Source organism: Hypanus sabinus, chromosome 2 (assembly GCF_030144855.1).
Source record: "Hypanus sabinus isolate sHypSab1 chromosome 2, sHypSab1.hap1, whole genome shotgun sequence".
Lineage (NCBI taxonomy): Eukaryota > Metazoa > Chordata > Chondrichthyes > Myliobatiformes > Dasyatidae > Hypanus > Hypanus sabinus.
The window spans coordinates 88,059,593-88,078,849 of record NC_082707.1 but is presented as its reverse complement, the minus strand read 5'-3'; the positions used below and the strand labels follow the sequence as shown (position 1 = coordinate 88,078,849).

General features: G+C 37.9%; 1 pseudogene; it reads left to right on the top strand.

The window, feature by feature from the left end:
* LOC132403708 (alpha-1,4-N-acetylglucosaminyltransferase-like) overlaps nt 1-14,690 on the top strand; it is a 31,108-nt pseudogene extending 16,418 nt beyond the window's left edge.
* The last annotated feature ends 4,567 nt before the right edge of the window (nt 14,691-19,257 follow it).

Here is a 19,257-nt window from a genome sequence, read left to right as displayed (position 1 = left end):
TTGGTAAGACATGACCTTCCCTGCACCAAGCCATGCTGGCTCTCTCTAATTAGACATTGTTTCCAAATGCTCACATTTCCTATCCATAAGAATTTTCTCCAGCAACTTAACTACAACTGACTTGAGACTCGCCAGCCCATAGTTCCCAGGATTTTCCTTTGATCCCTCCTTAATTAGCAGCACAAAATTAGCCACTTGCCAGTCCTCTGGGACTTTGCCTGTGGCTAGAGACAACATGAAGATACCAATCTAGGTCTCAGTGCCCCTGTTTGCAAAATTATTGGAAAGATATTTTGATATTATTTCAACAATTCTGAATATCAAATTGCAACCGCATCCCATTACTGCAATTTCCAGTTTACCAATGGTGGATAATAGTTGCTTATCCCCCTCAGCTCGACAGATGATTGCATTTGTTACATTAATGGCTAGAAGATCTATCCTATTGAACTGGAAAGAAATTAATCCTCCAACTATATTTCAGTGGTTTTCTCAAACTATTTCTTGTTTGAGTTTAGAAAAAATTAGAAGTGTTGTCTTTGACCCTTCAGTTAAATTTGAAGAAACTTGGAGAACATTTAGTCAACATTTTCATATGAGCTAAACTGACTTTTCCTAAACCTTACTCTTATCATCCTTAATTATTTGGATGGAGGTGTGGAGTTATTGACGCTACTGAGTATAATTGATATAATGCATTGGCCCATGTTGGTTAGGTTTTCATTTTTTTGGGAGGTTTTTCTTATTTTCTCTATTTTTTGTAACCACTATGAGTTTGGGAGGTTATTATATATGGATTAACATCTATTTGTATTTATACCTTAACCTATTAACTATGTACTCTCAAGCTCTTTGTATTCATGTTTCATTTATGTTTGTTTAAAATCAATAAAAAGTTTTAAAAAGAAAGAAAGGTCTTAGTAATCTCATCTCTTGCCTCCTTCAATAAACTGGGGAAATCCCATCAGGTCCTTGAGAGGAAAACAGGAAATGTACAGAGCATTAAATAAAAGAATAAAAAGTACTGGAAAACTCATCAGGTCAAGCATCAGCTTTGGAAAGAGAAACAGATAATGCTTCAGGTCTAGCATCCTTCGTTAAAACTGCTTAAGTGAAATAGGTTAGTGAAAGTAGCAGGAAGAGATGGAAAGTGCAAGTGCTCGAACAATATATTCACTCTTTCATAGAGTGAAATAAAATGGTTGTTTAGGGGTATTTGAACTCCTTTGTCTGTGTAATGTTGAAGCCTGGAGAGTGGAGGCAGGAGGTGTGTCTTAGAGCTGCGAGGGCCGTCTGTATACGTGGTTGTCTGAGAGGGAGGAAATGGGCTTGTTTTCTCTGGTGTTGCTTTCTTGCTTGGTATGTTCTGTTTTATTGTGTTCTGTGTTGTTCTGTCAGACATTGTGGCCATGTCATATTGTTGCTGGAATTTCAAATAAATCGAGGAAGCAGCTCACACTCTCACCTGAGCTTCAGGTTGAACTGCGCGTAACCAAGGAAGACAGTTGAGAGAGGAGGAGTTTCACTGGAGAATTTATTTGTGCTTTGCAGGCCAATAGCTGGAGATTGTAAGATAACATAATCCCTGTTCCATACTTCTCCATTTCCAGGAATGAGAACACCATTGGCGTCAGTGCTAAAGCAGATCCGTATCTGAAATTGTTGAGCTCGCTTCTGAGTCACAAAGGCTGAAATGGGCCTCATCAGAAAATGAGAGACCATGCCTTCCCTTGACCTCTTTTCCTATTGTGTCTCCTCTGTGGTTATGTGATGGTTTTCTCGTCATTTCAGGAAAATGCATTTTATCTGTCACATCTGAGCTTTCTTTCAAATCTGTAGAAAAGTACAATTCGTCCAACCTGACTTCACAGTGCTACATGCTGAAGTATTGAAGAAATTTGAATGTTCAAGAGCCCTGAAATAAAACTGTTATGTGTCAACAAAGAGTAATATATATTAAAAAATCATGCAGTTAAAAATGTTCACAGCATGTTGTTGTGATTTACATTAAACAAGAATGAAAACTGAATTTGACCCTGAAAACAAACTTTGCTTGAAACAATTGTACTTTGTTTTCACTGTTGTACTGCCGAGTTTGAGCCACCGGTAAATCCTGTGGCAAATTCCATGAGGTCTCCATTTTTCTCTCTGTTCTAGGTCACACCTGGATCACAGAAGAAGCCAGCGTTGATATGTCAGTTAAACCTGGTGCCTGGTTTGTTTGCATTTTATCTGTGGAGAGATCACAAGTTGCTGATTCCAGTGGATAACCATCATTAGAAGAGAGAAATGTGGAAACGAGAAATGTTTGAAATTGTAGAGAATAAGGAGGAGTGCGGGAATGTGTTCTGGTGGAGATCGAGAATAGAATGACATAGATGGTCCCAGTGGTGAGGGCTTGGTATTTGCAAATGTTTAGGCTGAATGAGGGCAAAAATGATGAGATGAATGGGGACAGGAAAGGGAAACACAACACTGGACTGATGAGACAAAATTCATAATTATAAACACGAGAAAGTCCGCAGCTGCTAGAAATCCAAAGCAACGTATGTAAAATGCTGAGAAACTCAGTGGGTCAGGCTATATCTACAGAAATGAATAATCTGTTGATGTTTCAGGCCAAGACCCCTTTTCAGGACTGAAAAGGAATGGGGAAGATGCCAAAATAAAAAGGGCCGGGGAGGGGAAGGTTACAGGTAAGGCCAGTGGGTAGGAAAGGTAAATGGCTGGAGAAAAAGGAATCTAATAGGAGAGGAGAGTGGACAATTGGAAAAAGGGAAGGAAGAGGGGAAGTGATAGGCAAGCAAGAAGAGGAAAGGCCACAGAAGGGAATAGAAGAAGGGAAAGAGGGAATTTTTTGTTACCTGAAGGAGAAATGAAAATTCATGCCATTAGGTTGGAGGCTACTCTCCTGTGGGGCATAGCTTATTCTCTTTGTCAAAAGCTGCTTCCACCATGATTGGATGGTTTAGAAACAGCAGCTGCTTTTCCCATTGGTTGGCCACCTGGTGTCAAGTTTCAAATATCTCCAATATAAATTAGCATGTGGGACAGGCTTGCTCTCTTCTTTGTTTAAGGCAAGAGGTGCACGTAATCATTGGGAAGATGTGCTCTGCGTGCACTTTTAACTAAGTATGTTTGTTGAATATTCAGCTTTGTAATTTCTGTAACTTGGGGAAACATGAATGTTTGGTCAAAGTTTCACTGCTTAGAAATAAATGATTATTATACTTATTGCAGTCAGTGTTTTCTGTCCTGCCAGTCCCGCAGACCTGATTCAATGCTACATTCTTTGAACAGAAATGCATTTCTTTAAAAGGCTATTCAAAAGAGAAGACCCTCCCATATGAGAGACGCAGAGTCCCAGGGTGGACAGGTAATAATGCAGGCTTTGGAAATCTCGCTAACTTACTGATGGGTTATGGAATGCAGGTGGATTGGTCAGAAGAGTTAGATTTTGCCAGGGTTGAAATGGGACATCACATTCTTCCCATATTTTTATCATTGGGTTTTCTCAGGAGGAAGGATAGCAGCAGGATGCTCTCTGGCTCCTTACAGGGATTGTAAGGCACCAGTATAAAATGAGAACATCTCTAAGGAATGAGGTCAAGGACCTCATCATTATTGATGGCCCAGACTTAAGCTACAAAGTTAGAGGCTAAGAACATAGAGATAGCTTGTCAGCTAATGAAGCTACAACACTTTGACACTGCATGCCAAGCTGGTTGGCAGTTTGACCTTGTTAAGGTTCGATCTTTAATGAGGCAGGGTGATGATCCTATTCTGGGGCTGGGGATGGGGATTTCTGGCTAGAAGGTGAGGATGGGGAAGAGCAGATAGAGTGAAGTTCTGGAACTCCCTTTCAAAATGATCATGCTCTCCCATGCGTCCCTGAAAGAGTAATGGCCAGGCCAGTTATTGTGTGCTCCCACACCTGTCGTGTGGAGCATGGGACCGTGGCTTCTTCCTCTCAGTAGGGGTAGTGGTGGAGAATCAGCAATATGTGGGGATGGTGCAATGGTCCCTTCGAGACAACAGAGATAAAGGAGTTCTCTGCGAAAAAATTAGTGAATTTGGAGAAGTCTGGGGAGTCTCTGGCCGCATGGTTATTGAGGATATGGGATGAAGGAAGTACCAGAGTGAGCCTATCAAACAGAGAGATAGGTGCTTTAGTGAGTTTCTCATCTCAGAATAATGCATCACCATGGTATTGAGTAACAGCAGCAGTTAATTTCAGTATCTTTCTCTTAATGGAAGGAATTTACAAACCCCAGCAGAACAGAGTACAGTAGAGCGGGGCACTAAAGTCCTATGCCAGTGGGTTCTTAGTTCAGAATTATACCACAATAGTGGTAACCCGCCAGAGGATATGGAATTAAATTTTGGAATGATAGGACATGTGATGAATGAATAGTGATGTCTTTAATAGCACCGGCTGTTGGTCGTCCTATTGCATGGTTTAGAGTAGGTAGAAGAGGGTGCATGAAACCTGGTAAGGAAGTTGGATAAACAGACAGGAAGTGGGAAATCCTGCATGTCCCATAATTAAATGTTTTTAGCTTTGCTCAAAGCTGGGAGCTCCCGATGCAATAGATGACCCCAGAAGATTTACAAGTGAATTGTTGACTCACCTGGAAGGACTTTTGAGGCCCTGAATGGAGCTGAGGGAGGAGGCAAATCGGCAGGTGTAGCACTTGGGTAAGTGACAGGAGGTAAATTAGTGGGAAGGGATGAATGGACATGGGAATTACAGAGGGAGTGATCACTGCAGAAAGCAGAGAGGGGGTGAGTGGATGTAAAGGTGTGTTTAGTGTTGATGAACAATCCACAATTGTTACTGGAAATGCCCTGCAAGTTAAACAGCAGATGTGAAGGGAGAAGTTGAGATCACAAATATAACCGTTGCTGTCTCACAATTCCAATGAATGTACTTTGTCTGTGCAGAGTCTGCATACTCTTACTGTGAATTTGTGAATTTCCTTCGGTGCTCCATTTTCTTCCACATTCCCCAAAGCTTGCATGTTCTTTGGTTAGTTAGCCATGATAAATTGCCCCAAGTGTGGAAATAAGTGGTAGAATTTGTGGGGTGTATCCACAAGTGATGGGTTTTGATATTCCTACAGCTGCTGAGGTCACCAGAGAACCTGCCTGGTAGAGGAACACTTTGTTCTAGTATGGACATGGGACATGGGAGTTGGTTCTGGTCCAGATGTGGGAAAGGCAGAATTAGTGGCTGAGATTGTCAGGGCAGCAGGAAAGGAGGATTGTGAAATTCTGGGAGTGGGACTGACGTGGCTGAAGACTGCAGAAGTGTGTTGGTGAGAACATTAATGGCTGTCCTGTTATGTACCCATGGGTGTCTTGTACCTGTCACAGAACCATGATGTAATTTAAGTTATCCTGGACATAAGGTAATGGTCTTGTGATGGGGGAGTGATGTCATTTTCCCGCCAGTGAGAGGTCATGTGATAGTTTTTTCAACCGGGTATAAAAGGAGAACCCCACCCTGTGACGTGGGCAGTTCGTGGCTGATTTTGCCACTGACTCCACGCTGCTGTGTATTCTGATGTTTTGATGCAGTTTCATTTAAGAGTGGAGTTTTACTTTCTGTTTTAAGTCTTAAAGGTTATTGCCAGCAGTTTGGCTATATTACTGCCAGTCCAGTCATTGGAGAGTGAAGATTTGAAGTTCGGGAAGTTACAGATCAAGGAAAGTTGATTTCGACGGTAAAGCAGGTTCGACCTTGTTTGATCCTCATTCGGAAGGAATTCGTCAGCTATGCCCATGATAACTCCTGTTCTGCCAGAAAAATAGAGGGTTCGGTAAAGTTTCACCAAAGAAAGGTCAGTGCCTTTAAGCCGTTTTGTTTCCTTCGATTGTAAATCCTCCGGGGAATAACATACTTCGGCTGGAATCAGCAGTAACTCCATGAAAGAGAATTTACATCATTTTAAATCTCTCCTTTAACAGACTGTGAAATCATTTTGGACTTTTGCATTACTGCTTTAAGAACTGTTCGAGCTGCCATATCGCAGCTGACTTCCGGTTACATTAGTCGTTTGTTTACTTGTGGGTTTTTACTGTGTTTAATAAATGTTTTATTTGTTATTAAAAAAAACTGCCTCAATTATATATTCATTGTTGCTGATTTGTAACAGTCTGCTGACACGGGCTGGCCACCTCAAGAAGGCAAATTGCAGACATCTGACTCATTTTGTCAGTGGTGAGCTGCTGAACAGTTGCTGTGAATGATTACATTTGTTCCTCCAGCTGAGTCTGGGCTCTTTAAACTGAGATTATCCATCACATTGCTTCAGTAAGTTTTCACAGAACTCATTCAATTGCCTGTAACTTTCCCACTACCTGGCCAATGAATCTCAGAGTCAACTTCAGCTGTCCTCTCTATGCTGGGTTCATTTTGTCTGGTTGTGACCTGCTGTCAGAGTGTTTAGATATGGCCCAAGGGCAGAGAAAGAGAAACTGAAGTGGGTCAACTGTTCACTGACTTTAATGAGAATTGTTGTAGAATTGTTAGGCCAACAGGGCAGTTAACTGAAACTCTCAAACTGAAAGTAAAATGTCAACACCGCAGCTGATAGCAATAGTAAATGAATACCACTGCACTCCAGCATCAGTGGAAATGGTAGTTCACTTTCCCAGACAAGAAAGATGGTAAGCAGTGAGCATAACATTACTGTGCTTTTGTTTGTCTCAACAAGAGTACAACATAAAGAAGAGAGTTAACTATTACAATAATGAAACAGTAACTAGCTGGAACATGCCTATTCAAAACTGCAATTGCCAAACCTGTTGCACAGCCATGTAGATCCCACAACAGAGTTGGAGGTACTAACAGGCTTACCTCTATCTGTACAACTTTGACTCTCTCCTGGTGAACACAGAAAAAGAGGTTAGTGATGTTCCTAATAAGTGGAGCTGTTAGAATAATATGGATTGAGGGAAAGTCTAATGATTACTATAGCATTCTCTGGAAGGAGTGTTGTACAGTGTGGGATTGTGGGGGAGTGACATTTCACCTTCTCCCTTAGATTGCTGATTAGAGTGACTTTGTGTGATGGCTGCAGTCACTGCAAACTGGGATCACCTGCCGAAGGAACTTCAGTTTCCGGGATTCTCCACCTTGTAGCATATGGAGCAGGTCGCATTCCTAGCGGCTCTCTCTCTTTTAATATATTTTATATCCCACCAACAGATCCCTTTTAGTTTTGATGATTTACTACTTCTACTGAAGGATTTATTATTTTTACTGAAGGATTCATGACTTAATTACAATGGCAGAAAAAAAGTCGTTCTGGTATTGAATTGCGTAGCAGCAAGACTTTCCCTGAAATGGAACAAACGGAACAAACCAAGAAGTTGGAGGAACCTGTTACACTAGCGGGAATATCTTCTTCAACACAAGACATGAAGTCGGAATTCGGATCGCTTAATATTAAAATTGATAAGCTGGCCGGTTCAAACGGGAAGCACGAAAAAGCTATTTCTACGATACAAGACTCTGGAAACCTTGGATTCTGAACTTCAAACACTTCAGCAGACTACAACCCAAATCCAGACTGAGCATGATCTATTCAAGCAAACTATTAAAGATCAAGGAATGAAGATATCTTCAATGGAAAAGAAAATCAATGAAACTACCTCAGAACTATCTAAAATGAAGAAAAGAATGGTTGATTTTGATAGAGGGCGTCGGAGGAATCTGCGTATTCTGGGACTGCCTGAAAATACTGAAGCTGGCGATCTGTTAAAATACTTTTCAGATATGCTATACTCACTTTTCAATGAGACCCTCGAAACTAGCCCCTTAATTACCAGAGCTCACAGAATTACATTTTTTCGGCGTTCAGCCGAATTATGTCCTCGAGCAGTTGTACTTTCTTTGCATTATTACACAACAAAAGAAGCTATTCTTCGAGAAGCCAGAAAGAAATGGAAATTATTCTTTGATTCAACACAAATTGGTATAGTCGAAGATTATCCACCCGAAATCTTTGCCGAAAGGAAGAAATATTGAGAACTTATGAGTGAGATGTATAAATTAAATTTAAATCCCTCCATTCTCTTTCCAGCAAAGTTGATAATTTTTCCCGAAAAATCTCAATCATTGAGAATCTACTCTCCTCAGGAGGGATGGGAGTATATTAAAAACCTTAAATTTAAGCCTACTGAATAAAATATTATAGTTATTCCGATTACTCAAGAGGCAATTTTGAAGTACCTGCTGTATGATTTGTTCATGGAGCTTTTGCGTTAAGTACATGTTATACCTTTTCATTCTCTGGTATGGGACGTTGTCGATTTAATTTTTTCTTTATCTTATTAATAATTAGTACATATATAACTGTCTTGTAGGGAACCTTTATAATATTGTACTTCAGTGGTCTGTGTTGTGTATTAACCTTATTTCTTTTATTTGCTACAATACTTAAGCTTTAGGTCTGTTATATGTATGTATATGTGTATATATGTATGCATATATGTACACACACACACACTGATATATGTGTGTGTATATAGATACATATATATATATATATATATATATATATATATATATATTATACACATTTACTTTTTCGAGAGAAAGAATATTGTTTATAACATTATTTGCCCGGATTTATTCCTTCTTTTGAATATATGTTTAAGCTACTTTAGCTGATTCTAAGATGGCCATTGTTGATTATGTTTTTATTAATGTTACACATAACATTATAGTAGTTGAATTCTGTTTGTGCCTTTTATTATGGCTATTTTCTGTGGGATTTTTGCTTTTTTTATTATATGGAGCTGCAAGATGGAGAACAGGGTCAAAGGTTATTAGTTAGCATGGGACCAGCCTATCGGTTCCTTCATTTCTTTCCATTGGGTGGGGGGAGGGGGGGGTCTATTAGAGTAGGTTCTTTTCTTGATTCAGCAGTTCTTTTGATGGATTTCTCTTTCGTAAATGCGTCACTCTTTCTGGTTGTACCCGCGCCTTTTGGTTTAATCTGTACTTGCGTAACATTTCTTTTATACAATATTAAACTCAATTTTAAACATAGATGTTAATAAAACCAATATAATATCTTGGAATTTGAATGGTGTCAATCATCCCATTAAGCGTAAAAAGATTTTTAAGAAATTAAAAACACTTAATGCTGATATTGTTCTTGCACAAGAAAATCATATACAAAAACAGGATGAGGACAGGTTTTTCCACTTCTGGAAAGAGCCTTTATTTTGTTTGCTGTTGGACAGTAAAATAAGAGGCGTTTCTATATTTCTTAGCCCCAAAATCCCTTTTGTACACCTTAATACTACTACTGATTCGATTGGAAGATATTTAATTGTAACTGGTTTATTATGCGAGCAAAAGGTAGCTCTGGTGTGTATACGCACCTAATGTAGATCATTCTGATTTTTTTTAAGAAACTTTTTTCAGAGTTACTGAATCTCAATGAATATAAGCTGATCATGGGTGGTTACTTTAATTGTTGTTTAATCCGGTGATTGACAGGTCATCAACCAATCCGTCGCTTCCAAATAAAGCGGCAGCTTGTATTAACTGTTTTTTATTAGAATATGGCCTTGTCGACACCCCAAAAAGATTTCTCTTTTTTCTCACACGTCCATCATAAATATTCTCAAATTGATTACCTTTTTTTAGATACACGTTTGTTAAACTCCGTTGTTGAATGTGCGTACGACATCATTGCTCTTCCAGATCATGCGCCTTTAAAGTTAACCCTTAAGCTTTAGGATAGATTTTTGAAAATCTCACACTGGAGATTGAACCCCCTATTGTTACAGGATCCAGCTTTTGTTAATTTGATCAAGGAGCAAATGTCTATATTTTTTTAATTTAATACAACTGAAGGAATGTCAAATCTGGTTATATGGGACACCTTGAAATCTTTTCTTAGGGGACAGATAATCTCATATTCAGCAGCCTTGAGAAAGAAAACTAAAGCGGAATTGTCAGTGCTTATTAATAAAATTAAACAGATAGATAAAGCATATTCAGTTAAACCTACTGAAGACTTATATGAAGAAAGGGTCGAACTTCAATCACAGCATGATTTACTTCTGACTTTTCCCATTGAACAGCAAATTTTTAAATCTAAAAGTTGATTTAATATGCATGGGGAAAAATCTGTTAAACTTTTAGCGGGTAAGTTAAAGGCTGGGATGGGTCAGAAGACAGATTTTAAAAATTTGCCAACCAGATAGAACAGAAACTTTAGATCCTTATGAAATTAATAAGATATTTATGGACTTTTATTCTAATCTTTATGAATCTGAATTCTCTGATAGTACTATGAGTATGAATAAATTTTTGCAAAGGTTAAACATACCCCAAATTTTGATTCAAGATGTTGATATGTTAGATGCACCTATTAAACAAGAGGAGATAGCCAAGGCTATATCCGCTATGAAATTAGGTAAAGCTATGGGACCTGATGGTTATACGGTAGGATTTTACAAAACCTTTCATGAAATGCTTATACCACATCTTCATCAAATGTTTACCGACTCTACATCCTCTGGGAACCTTCCTAAAACTTTTTATGAAGCACTAATTTCATTGATTCCAAAAAAAGGAAAAGACCCACTGGAATGTGTATCCTATAGACCGATTTCTTTACTGAATGTAGTTATTAAAATTCTCTCTAAGATTCTAGCAAATAGGCTTGAGACTATCTTGCCTAATGTTATCTCAAACGATCAAACAGGAATTATTAAAAATAGGTATTCACATTTTAATATTTGAAGATTATTAAATATCATTTATTCCCCCTCAGCCAAAGAATCGGAATGTATTGTATCTTTGGATGCAGAGAAAGCCTTTGATAGGGTGGAGTGGCCTTATCTATTTCAGGTTTTGAAGAGGTTCAGTTTTGGTTTAGGATTTATTTCCTGGATTAAATTGATTTTTTTCATGCCCCGGTAGCTGCGGTTTTAACTAATAATCAAGAAGTCTCCTTACTTTATATTATATATAGGTACCCGTCAGGGTTGTCCCCTTAGTCTTTTATTATTTAATTTGGCTTTAGAACCACTTGCTATTGCTATTAGGGATTCTAATTCTGAGTAGGGTATTAGGAGGGGATAAATTACATAAAATTTCATTATACGTGGATGATTTATTAGTTTACATTTCAAATCCTAAGAAATCTATTCCTTCTATGTTATCTATATTTATGGAATTTGGTACCTTTTCTGGATATAAACTTAATTACATAAAAGTGAATTATTTCCTATTAATAATTATTCTGATTATTATGATCAAATACCTTTTAATATTGTCAAAAACCATTTTACTTACCTTGGTATCAAAGTTACAAAAAAATTTAAAGACCTATATAGGTATAATTTCTTCCCTTTAGTTGAATATACTCAGCAGGTGCTTTCTAAATGGTCACTTATGTCAATGTCATCGATAGATCAAATAAATGCTATAAAATGGTTATTCTACCAAAATTTTTATATATATTTCAAGCATTTCCCTCTTTTGTTCCAAAAACATTTTTGATAAAACAGATTCTTTGATTTTATCTTATGTTTGGAATAATAAAAGTTCTAGAGTGAATAAACTTTTATTGCAAAAATCAAAAAACGATGGAGGACTGGCTTTATCAAACTTTAGATTTTATCATTGGACAATTAATATTTGTTACTACTTTTTGGATTTATGATATAGACGACTAAGATCGGCCTCCATGGTTACAGTTGGAGGAAAATTCAGTAACGGGGTTTACGTTAGCTTCTTTATTAGGAGCTGTTCATCCATTTTTGCTCTCCAGAATAGGTAGACAAGCTCTCAACACTATTGTTAAACATACTTTAAAAATTTGGTTTCAATTTCATAGATTTTTTGAATTAAATGATTTTTTGCCTTCCAGTAATATTTATTCTAATTTCTTTTTTAAACCATCAACTTTGGATAAGGCTTTTTTAACATGGAAAATTAAGGGAATAAAAACTTTTTTAGATTTGTTTTTACAAGACTGTTTAATGTCTTTTTCACAGTTAATGGATAAATATGATATCTCTAATACACATTTTTTCAAGTATTTACAGGTTAGGAATTTCTTATGTGATTTTTTACTGAATTACCCCTCGGTCTGCTCTTTAAATTTGGCTTATATTATTTTTCAGTTTAAACCTTTTCAAAATGATTAATAACTATCAGTTATAAACAGTTAATGAATGCTCGCATGTCGCCTAATGATAGGGTTCAACGTATCTGGGAAGTAGAACAACATTCACTTTCAGATAATCAATGGAGTAAAAATTTATTATTTAGTCAATAATTCATCTATCTGCACATGCCATACCTTAATTCAGTTTAAGATGGTACATAGGGCCATCTAGTCAATTTGATAAAGATTAATTGGCGCATATTTTTCCGAATATAAGCCCTATTTGTGACAGATGTAACGCAGAAATGGCTACTCTAACTCATGTGTTTTGGTCATGTGTAAGTTTAAATAATTTTTGGAGGGATGTGTTTGGAATATTATCTAAAGTTATAGATATGGATGTTCAACTTAATCCACTTACAACAATTTTTGGGATTATTCCAGAGGAGGCAAGCAAAGTGTCTGCTTCCGCCCAACATGTGATAGCTTTTTCAACTTTACTGGCTCGGAGAGCTATTTTGCTGCACTGGAAAGAATCTAACCAACCTACTGTTTTCTATTGGCTCTCCTCCATTATGCCATGTCTAAACTTGGAGAAAATTAGAAGCCGGACATTTGATACATCCTTTAATTTTGAACAAATCTTGTGACCTTTTATTCAATATTTTCACATGATTTAATTTATTTTTATTTATTTATTTTTCTTTATTCTCTTTGGGGAAAATCCTTATCCATGAAGGTTCGGAGATGACTGGAAGGATGTGTTTTTTCTCTTTCTTTATTTTTTTTTCTAATTTTATCCTCAATTGGACTGCCCAATCTTTCTTTTTCTTTTCTTTTTCTTTCTTTTTTTTCCTGTTTTTTTGTTTCAGTTTAGTTAGTGGCTTTTTTTTCTTACCAATAAAATTTCCAATCTTTTTATGATTGTTATGAGGAGTTGTAGTTTTTTTTTACCATTGTATATATAACAGCATAATATTTTATTTGATTTTGATATTATATACTTTTTGTTTTTACTGCTGCTGTTTATGTCTTTTATATTATCTACTTGTAAAACTCCTCTTCCGATTTGTATATTCTTTATTTGGAAATCAATAAAAAGTATTGAAAAATGAAAAATAAACGTTAGTTTCAGGAAGAGGCATAAGGACTGGAGAAGCAGAAACAAGAGAAAATATGCAGATGCTGGAAATACAAGTAATACACACAAAATGCTGGAAGAACCCAGCTTCTATGGAAAAGAGTGAACAGTTGATGTTTCAGGCCAAGATCTAAAACATCGACTGTTTACTCCTTTCTATGGATGTTGCCTGGCCTGCTGAGTTCCTCCAGCACTTTGTGTGTAGGACAGGAGAAAAGATCTGTCAAAAATGGAAATTAAAATAATGATTTAAAGTTTACTTTGCTCTTTATATGACAGATAAATCCAGAAATAGAGATGTATTGGACCCATGTGCTTGCTGGTGGCTGCAGGTTAACTGGAAATACGGGGGCATCTGCCTGGGCACAGACATTATCACTGAAGGCAATGCGATTTGATAGCTTCACCTGTCCACAGAGCATAAAACTTGTCAGTAAAGTGGCAATGGGTTTCTATCACAATCACTATCCTTGTTGTGGAATTGCATGGAAGATTTTGTTGCCAACTACACTGGACATCTTTGGGGTCAACAAGGTCCTAAACTGCTCACCCATGTGCTGAAAGAGTGGTGCAATACTGAGAAACCAAACTCCTTCACTGGGAGGAAGTGCAGCAGCATCTTTTAATAGATCACAAATCAATTCTACCCAATCATCTTCTGAAAATGGAGAAAGGAGGATATAAAATGGACCTTCTCAACTATGCATGGTGCCCATGTCTGGAACTTTATGAATATCAGTGATTTAATAAAAATAAAATAAAAAAAGTTGCTGCTGGAAGTGGATCATTAATTGAACATTTTTTTCTAGTTGCATTGTCCAATTACAAACAAAAACTTAATTCAATCCAGCAATAGCTTCCACAGATTTGCCACTGTCTGGTTAAAGAACTTCCTCCTGATCTCCATTCTAAAAGGACACCTGGCGATTTTGAGGCTGTACCCTCTGGTCTTAAATACTTAAATAATTCCACCATCAGAAACATGCTTTTCACATCCACTCCATCAAGGTCTTTCACCATTTGATGGGTTTCAATTAGGTCACCCCTCATTCTTTAAATTTCTGTGAATATGGGCCCAGAGCCATCAAACACTGTTCATATGACAAAGTTGTTTAATCCTGGAATCATTTTCATTAACCTCTTTGAATGCTCTCAAGTTTCAGCACATCCTTCCAAAGATAAGGAGCCCAAAACGGCACAAAATACTCCAAGTGTATATAACACAAACATTCAGTTCGACCTTCACTAATCCGGCACCATTGGGACCTGAGGAGTGTCCGATTAATGAAAATGTCAAATTACAGAAGGATCACATTAAGCAATAGCTAACTGTCTCATCATACCTTTAAAATGACATGTATATCAGTACAAGTGAGATAATAAAGAAACAAATATTAAATGAGTAGCAAGTGAAATTTTAATAAAGTAATATACTATACAGGCACAGATAAAATAAAGGGTACAGGTAAATGTACAGGAATTAACTTATACGGGAAAGTTGAGGACTTCTACTTCTAAAGTGAGACATTTAATATAACTTCAGGCAAAATTACATGTCTGTAAGTGTGGGGTTGTCAGGATCATCAACATCTTGAAAAATGGGTGAAGCATCAGGAACTAGTGCTGAAACTGGCACAACATTGTACACCTGTTTGGGGCTTAAGTTTTCATTGGAGACTAACTTGGTGATCTCATCAACAAACTCTACTACTGCTTCCTTGTCTGCTGAATGTTGTTGACCACACAGTGCATGGTACTGTAAGCCATGACACTGCTTGAATTGTTGAAGCCAGCCTTCACTATAGTCACACTCATAATCTAGTTTGAGTTCCTCATGAAACACTTTTGCTTGTTCCTTCACCGTATCTCCAGATAGTTCAACACCTTCACTTACACAAAGATTAAACCATGTTATCAACACTTTATCTAGTTCCGAACTTCTTCCGTCTTTCATTGTTTTTCTTACGCACATCTGTTTCTTTGAGCCACTATCAGCAAAAAACTGCAGCAGTTTTTTTTCTGTTTCTTTATATCGTATACTGTGGAATATAGGCATCCATTAGTCTGGATGGATGGACCATGGATTTGCGCCTTGAAAAGTTTCCAGAGCGCAGGCCTGGGCAGGGTTATATGGGAGACTGGCAGTTGCCCAGGCTGCAAGTCTCCCCTCTCCATGTCACCGATGTTGTCCAAGGGAAGGGCAAAGGCCAATACAGCTTGGTACCAGAGTTATTGCAGAGCAATGTGTGGTTATGAGCCTTACTTTAGGACACAACATGTTGCCTTAGCTGAGGCTCGAACTAGCAACTTTCAGATCACTAGACCAATGCCTTAACCACTTAGCCACATTCCCCAATGCCAACACTCATCAAACCCCACAATGTAGAAGAATCAATGTTGTAACATTCACACAAGCTTTTCACCGATACACCACTGTCCAGTTTTTTCAAGAGTTCAACCTTATAATAATAGGGCCCCTGCCCCTCCCTCTTCAGTCCTGACGAAGGGTCTCGGTCCAAAACATTGACTGCTCGTTTCCAGGAATGCTGCCCGACCTGCTGAGTTCCTCCAGCTTGTTGTACATGTTCCTTCGACCCCAGCATCTGCAGTGTGCTTTGTGTCAACCTTATCTTTAATGGGTAATGTGCAGTGTTTTTGCTTCACAGCATGAGGTGAATTTCCTTTACTCACTGGAGCTGTAATTGGGGATAAAAAAAAGAGCAAATGATATTAATAAATGCAGGAAAACAAGCAGGAATTGCCTGTCTGAGCTTACAAGAGCGCGCCAACGTGTGAACAGATCTAGTGCAACTAAAGCAATGCACAGCAGATTGGTACGGTGGCCTGGGAAATTTTAAATTACAGCCGCGCAGAAAATTTGAAATCGATGGTGGATTATCGAAGGAACCGGATTACAGGTAGTCAGATTAGTGAAGGTTGACTCTAATCTTAATTATTCACTAGATAAACAAAAGGAACATCTTCCTTTGAAGGCTTATAGGCAAGAGGAAAAAACATGGAATAGTGACAGAAAGGGATACACTGGGACCATATTTCACATTAAACAACCCAATATTTTATGCCCATTCATTTCCCATCCACCAAAAACTAAAGACCTTATGAAGACAATGCTCCCAACAGTCTACTAATGTTGCCATTATTGGATGACCATTGTTATGTCCTTTTGCACGAACCCAATAAACCATTGCCAATCTATGGAGACCGCTCAGACCCCTTCTTTTCCAGTCCTGATGAAGAGTTTTGGTCCAAAATATTAACTGTTTATTCTTTTCCATAGTTCCTCTAGCGTTGTGTGTGTTGTTTTGGATTTCCAGCATCTGCAGATTTTCTCATGTTAATATACACTGTCATATGGTTTTGCTAATAATTCTGCTTTTTCCAGAGTCAGTAAGTACAGCTGACTCCTCACCATGCAAAACCAATAACACATCAAATTTTGTAACTCCCCACATTTTTTGTATCATACCCCAAACTTCCCCTACTTGGATCTCTTTTCTAATATCATAGCACATTCTCCAATACATTTTCTTTGCCTTTCTCACTACTTCTCCAACAATGGCCACCAATGGCTTGAGCTATTTTATATTGTATGAAAGATAAATAGGAGTAACACAACCTAACTTTCCTAGAACCATTATTCCACATCGTCATAGCTCTTTTACATTCATCCAACCACCAGGGATCAGCTCCCTTTTTATTATCTCCCAATGATCTGGGAATTGATTAATTTGATATTAAGTTATGTATAGAGCCAAAAAAATATATTATTCAACTCAGTATATCCTCCAAAACCAAATTATCAGGAAATCTACTTCCACCCACAGTAACTCATCAGATACATCCAAATTTGCCTTTTTTAATTTCCATCTGGAGGTATGCAAACCTTTTCTCTGATATACATGTATTCCCATCGTATTCTGCACTGTTGTAACATTATATACTTCCCAGTTACACACACTTGTTCTATCCTCAGATACCAGCATAAGGTCTATAATGGAAAATGTTATTCAATGTATTTATTCTTGTACTCCTACCATCATTCAAATGCATCAAACACTTTTCTTTCAGAAAGTCTTCCACCAATGTTCCATTCACATTTGTGTTACTACAGCCCCACTTAATATAATGAACATAAAAATTCCCACATTATATGAGATTATTTTTCCCATTTTTACCCACACCTTCCAATAAATCAGGTTATAAACACTTATTATCTGTACTTCATCATTCTTCCCCAAATTTCAATCACAGTTGATTCATAAATAACTCCAATTTCCATCCCTTTATGTGATCCAGCAAACCAACATCAGCCAAATACGGCCCATTAGATCTGCAGATGCTGGAAATCCAAAGCAACACACACAAAATCTTGACAAATTATGTCCTGCTGAAGTATCTCATCCCAAAACACCAACTATTCTCATTCCAAAATTTACTCTCTTCCATTGATGCTGCCACACTTGCTGAGTTCCTCCAGCATTTATGTGTGTTCCAATAGGAAGAAACATAATAATCCTTTTTGACTGAGTTCAACAGGGAGATGTAATTTTATAGCTTTTTCTCTTTGTGAGGTAAAATTCATTAAAATATGATGCAAATGGAAAGCAAATAGGATAAGAACAAGGGAGTCTAATCAATTGATGCGTGCAGTCATGACTAGTCATTTGGAAAACACTGCAGATGCTGGAACACACTATCTAAAGAACTGGTGAAGCCAGCTACTCTTGCATCATTTAAGAAACATCTGGACAGTACTGGAATTGCCAAGGCATAGTAAGCTATAAATAAAGTGCTGGATGATGAGATTAATAGGGCAGGGCTTCAGATTTCTGGATCATTGGGACCTCTTTTGGGGTAGGAGTGACCTGTACAAAAAGGACGGGTTGCACTTGAATCCCAGGGGGACCAATATCCTGGCAGGGAGGTTTGCTAAGGCTACTAGAGAGAGTTTAAACTTGAATCACTGGGGGTGGGAACCAAACTGAAGAGACGGAGAAAGAGGCAGTTGACTCACAAATCAAGAAAATTTGTAGACAGTGTGAGGGGGAAGATAGGCAGGTGATAGAGAAAGGATACATTCAGACTGACGATTTAAGATGTGTCTATTTTAATGCAAGGAGTATTATGAACAAAGTGGATGAGTTTAGAGCGTGGATCAGTACTTGGAACTATGATGTTGTGGCCATTACAGAGAATTGGATGGTTCAGGAGCAGGAATGGCTAATTAGAGTGCCAGGCTTTGGATGTTTCAGAAATGACAGGGAGGGAGGCAAAAGAGGTGGTGGCATGGCACTGCTGATCAAAAATAGTGTCAGTGCTGTAGAAAAGGACGAAATCATGGAGGGATTATCTACTGAGTTTCTGTGGGTTGAAACTAGGAACAGGAAGGGGTCAATAACTTTATAGACCACCCAACAGGGACATCGAGGAGTAGATAGGGAGACAGATTCTGGAAAGATGCATTAATAACTGGGCTGTCGTGATGGGAGATTTTAATTTCCCCAATGTTGATTGACATCTCCCTAGAGCACGGTGTTTAGATGGGATGGAGTTTGTTAGGTAGATAACAAAATGTAGATAAGCCTACAAGAGGAGAGGCTGTACTTGATCTGGTATTGGGAAATGAACCTGGTCAGATGTCAGGTCTCTCAGTGGGAGAGTTTAAGAATAAAATTAAGAGAGCCAGAAGGGGCCATGAGAAGGCCACAGCAAGCAGGATTAAGGAAAACCTCAAGGAATTCTACAAGTAATTAAAAAGCAAGAGGATAAGACATGTGAGAAGAGGGCCAAATAAGTGTGACAGTGGAAAAGTGTGTATGGAACCAGAGGAGATAGTGGAGGTACTTAATGAATAGTTTGCTTCAGTATTCACTACAGAAAAGGACCTTGGCAATTGTAGGGATGACTTACAGTGGACTGAAAAACTTGAGCATATAGACATTAAGCAGGAGG